The 4,924-nt window shown below is 41.3% G+C and overlaps 1 long non-coding RNA gene across 1 annotated transcript; it reads left to right on the plus strand.

Moving 5' to 3' along the window:
- The first annotated feature begins 382 nt into the window (after positions 1-382).
- Positions 383-4,720, plus strand: LOC308393447. Its single transcript, XR_013970977.1, has 3 exons — positions 383-791; positions 1,264-3,855; positions 4,328-4,720. It is a non-coding gene; the product is annotated as an uncharacterized lncRNA (long non-coding RNA).
- The last annotated feature ends 204 nt before the right edge of the window (positions 4,721-4,924 follow it).

Below are 4,924 nucleotides of genomic sequence, written 5' to 3' on the forward strand. Positions count from 1 at the left end.
CACACAGAACAGAGTTCTAGTCAGACCATTTGAGAAATACCGACTGTATTACTGTAATGAGGGGATTAAATACATTTGTCTTTTTTTAAACAAAACAAAAGAAGGTGTTCAGAAATTTAAATGACATCTTATTTAGTTACAAAGTGGTTGAGAACCAACAGTCAGAGGACATCCAATCCACAAGCACAGACATGTATGATAATAATTATTAATACAAACAACAATTTTAAGTTATTCAGTGTTTGGTCAACTTATATGGTTAAATGGGATTGCACAGGTTGCCTGGTAACAGAGAACCTTTCTCCAAATAATTGCTGTGGGGCTCAGACTGACTGCAACCACTCTCAGACAGATGGGTGAAAGTTTGCAAGTATTTGTGTAGCCCAGTGGCAAACAGATGGAATTAGAGACTGTTTATTGTAATTATTATTAAAGGTGTTTTATTTTGTTCAGTTAAAAGCACTCATGATTGGAGAGAGACTCTAAAGAAAAAATCCAAATTATTTTGTATGGAATTGCATTATTTGTGTTATTTATTTATTTATTTTGTTTCTCAAAGGTTATTTTTTGACCTGGATACAAATGCAGTCCAACCAATGGGATTGTTTGTCCCGCCTTGCTTTTCATGTTTGGTTGCGCTGCTAAGGCTGCTTAGACCACACGCGCCATAGCAGTACCTGTGGGGAAAACGTGGTAGCTGTTGAAACAGCGAAGCTGTTGGTGTCTGCTTGATTAGCCGCCAGATTTGGATAGCCGAAGCTAGTTTTATGAATACGAAGTGCTTTGCACTGGTGAGTAACGAAACTGTTATAGCCGCTGATCGGCATCCTGAAATGTTAATGTTGTTCGCTTCAAAAAACAAACGCTAATGGTGACGGTACTATGCAAGTAGCTAGCGAGTGTGCTAAACGCTCACTCCCGTTGTTAAGCGTTAGTTGAGAACTTATTAGCTGTTGTTAGGTTAAGGAAAAAACAGTATGTCTATCTGTTGTATTGAAATGTTTTATTGTGTTACTTTTATTCATCACTGTTGTTACTTGACCGTGAGCAGAGTATATTGAGTTTGCTGCTTTTAATGAGCAGTGTGAATTGCTTTAATGATTGGTGATAGCTACATTGCCATGTAATGAAAACGTTTAGAATTTGATTAGTTGTACAACATTAGAAATTGAAACACATTTTGTTCATGATTTATACTTTAAACAGAAGTGTTAGTTAAGTGTGAACCGTGTTCATTTGAAGTAATTCTGACCTCACTCTTAGGTCAGGTTTTTTGAGTTGGAGAAAGGAGCCGAGACTCCTCGGAGAACATTGGATTACAGACTTTGTGGAAATCCGCAGAAGAGGAATAATTTTCCATTGCAATGGATGGCGAGCCACAGCCCATTTGGAATTGAATCTTGAAGTCTGGTTGCCTGAACTGTGGTAGGACAAAACAGTGCAAACCATACATCGATCGTGGACTGAACTCACACCAATAACTCACCAGATCACCAAACAGGCCTGATCTGGATCCTATTGACACTTTAAAAGACCCGGGTCTAACATTCTTTTCTTTTTTATTTTGGGTATCTGTGCGCGCACACACAATTTTGGTTGTTATTGTAAAGGCAATACAGTGCACAAATTTCAAATACAGTTGAACTATTGCTTCATCATTTGCAGTTGTGTTTTCATTGTGGTTACCCATCCTCTGGGCTCCTGTCGTTCCTGAAATCTTCTGATTTGCCCATTGTTTATATATTTTGTTACATACTGGTTACAGTGTAAAAGTGGCGAGCCAGCCAGGAGCCTTGAATTAATGGGTGACGATAGTGAAGCATATTTTGTGTGATTGAGCTTTTGGTAAGACCGTCTGTCGCACCAAAAGATGGATTTTGTTGAAAAATTAGGTATTAAGGTCCCAAATGCTGTCATAGTGCGTGGGGTAACAGGATCAGAAAAGGATGAAGAGATTTTTGAGTTCTTAAAGCAGTACGGCTCTATTAGTAGGGTCCTCACCATTGATGATCAAGTATCTGAATTCAACAAGGATCAGATAGTGGAGTATAACTCAGGAGTAGCAGTGCAAACATTAGGACCCTTGTTGCCCTATGTCCACCCCTCAGCTGCCAATCCTGATGCAGTATTTTCTGTACATGCTTTGACAGATGTTTATTCCCAGAGAGTTGGGGGGAGTGTCACAGATACTTACCTGAGTGAACTGCGAGGAATAGCCAAGCTAAGTGGGAAAGATTTTGAAGAGGTACTGAGAGAGGTGATGACAAAAATTGAAAAGTCTGTGGGTGTCGCCGAAGAAAGTGTTGCACGCAGTACTGAGGTTGAAATAGAGGAAGTTGATCATACTGACAGGCCCAGCCAGACCCCTGCTACTTTTATTGAATCAGCTGGTATTTCAGTCTGTCCTAAGCTTGGCCACGCTGATGATGAATATCGCACACCGACTTTAAGCTCTGGAACCAAGAGATCCCTGACTCTAAATCCTGGTGAGCTTAACCCACCAGACGTACAGAGAATTGTGGTTGAACACGTTGTAAAGAGTGATGATAAGATGTCACGTACCCATTCCACCTTGAGACTGAGAGCTTTTTCTGGGAAGATTCCCCGGCCATATAATGAAGCTGATTATGATACTTGGCGCTCTCATGTTGATTTAATGATGGAGGACACTTCTGTTTCTGACTTGGAGAAGACTCATAAAATTCTCGAGAGCCTCCTCATTCCTGCTTCAGATGTAGTTCGACATCTTGGACCTGAAGCGCCACCATCTACCTACCTGCAATTATTGGAATCTGCCTTTGGCACAGTTGAGGATGGGGAGGAATTGTTGGTGAGGTTCATGAACACGTTGCAAGATCCTGGAGAAAAACCCTCAGCTTACCTGCATCGCCTGCAGGTGGCATTGAACCGTACTGTACGCAGGGGAGGTGTACAGCCACAAGAGGTCGACAAACACCTCCTGAAACAATTTTACAGGGGTTGTTGGAATCATGACTTGCTTGCTGTCTTGCAGCTAGAACTTAAGGATCGACAACCCCCATCACTCGCTGAGCTTTTGTTGCTGCTGCGTACTGCAGAAAATAGGCAAGAAACAAAAACTAGTAGAATGAAACGGCACCTTGGTACTACCAAACCTAAGGTTGTCTCCCATAGACAGAGTGTTCAGGAAACAAGCGAAACACAAGCTGAATCTGAATCAAGTGACCTAAGTAAGTTAAAGAAGCAAGTTGCTGACTTGAAGAGTCAATTGACAGCACTCATGAAACAAAGAAAACCCACTGCTTCTAAGAAAGAACACATGCAGAAAGATGAAACTAAAAAACCTGACCATGCAAAGACTGAACCAGGGCCCCCTCCACACAGCGCTTTAACTGTAAAGCCAAAACCGTGGTACTGTTTCCGTTGTGGGGAGGATGGTCATATTGTGGCCACCTGTGAGTCAGATCCAAATCCTGCCCTGGTAGCTGCTAAAAGAAAGGAACTGAGAATCCGTCAGCAGTTATGGGAAAGCCAACACCGAAACACACCTTCGTTAAACTGAATTCAGTCCCTGTCGTGGGACAGATGGGGACTGCAACGGGTCAAACACGTCCCGCTGATAAGAAGCCTAAAGTGACCACTATTTATTTTTTGACCTGGATACAAATGCAGTCCAACCAATGGGATTGTTTGTCCCGCCTTGTTTTTCATGTTTGGTTGCGCTGCTAAGGCTGCTTAGACCACACGCGCCATAGCAGTACCTGTGGGGGAAAACGTGGTAGCTGTTGAAACAGCGAAGCTGTTGGTGTCTGCTTGATTAGCCGCCAGATTTGGATAGCTGAAGCTAGTTTTATGAATACGAAGTGCTTTGCACTGGTGAGTAACGAAACTGTTATAGCCGCTGATCGGCATCCTGAAATGTTAATGTTGTTCGCTTCAAAAAACAAACGCTAATGGTGACGGTACTATGCAAGTAGCTAGCGAGTGTGCTAAACGCTCACTCCCGTTGTTAAGCGTTAGTTGAGAACTTATTAGCTGTTGTTAGGTTAAGGAAAAAACAGTATGTCTATCTGTTGTATTGAAATGTTTTATTGTGTTACTTTTATTCATCACTGTTGTTACTTGACCGTGAGCAGAGTATATTGAGTTTGCTGCTTTTAATGAGCAGTGTGAATTGCTTTAATGATTGGTGATAGCTACATTGCCATGTAATGAAAACGTTTAGAATTTGATTAGTTGTACAACATTAGAAATTGAAACACATTTTGTTCATGATTTATACTTTAAACAGAAGTGTTAGTTAAGTGTGAACCGTGTTCATTTGAAGTAATTCTGACCTCACTCTTAGGTCAGGTTTTTTGAGTTGGAGAAAGGAGCCGAGACTCCTCGGAGAACATTGGATTACAGACTTTGTGGAAATCCGCAGAAGAGGAATAATTTTCCATTGCAATGGATGGCGAGCCACAGCCCATTTGGAATTGAATCTTGAAGTCTGGTTGCCTGAACTGTGGTAGGACAAAACAGTGCAAACCATACATCGATCGTGGACTGAACTCACACCAATAACTCACCAGATCACCAAACAGGCCTGATCTGGATCCTATTGACACTTTAAAAGACCCGGGTCTAACATTCTTTTCTTTTTTTATTTTGGGTATCTGTGCGCGCACACACAATTTTGGTTGTTATTGTAAAGGCAATACAGTGCACAAATTTCACATACAGTTGAACTATTGCTTCATCATTTGCAGTTGTGTTTTCATTGTGGTTACCCATCCTCTGGGCTCCTGTCGTTCCTGAAATCTTCTGATTTGCCCATTGTTTATATATTTTGTTACATACTGGTTACATTTGCCCTTTAATTTATAGTCAATCTGAGTCAGTCTGCACTGGTTAGAACAACTTGTCTGTGACACATGTCTTTGCAATAAGGGACTCAACTATT

Source organism: Rhamphochromis sp. 'chilingali', assembly GCF_963969265.1.
Source record: "Rhamphochromis sp. 'chilingali' genome assembly, chromosome: 3".
NCBI classification, from domain to species: Eukaryota; Metazoa; Chordata; class Actinopteri; order Cichliformes; family Cichlidae; genus Rhamphochromis; species Rhamphochromis sp. 'chilingali'.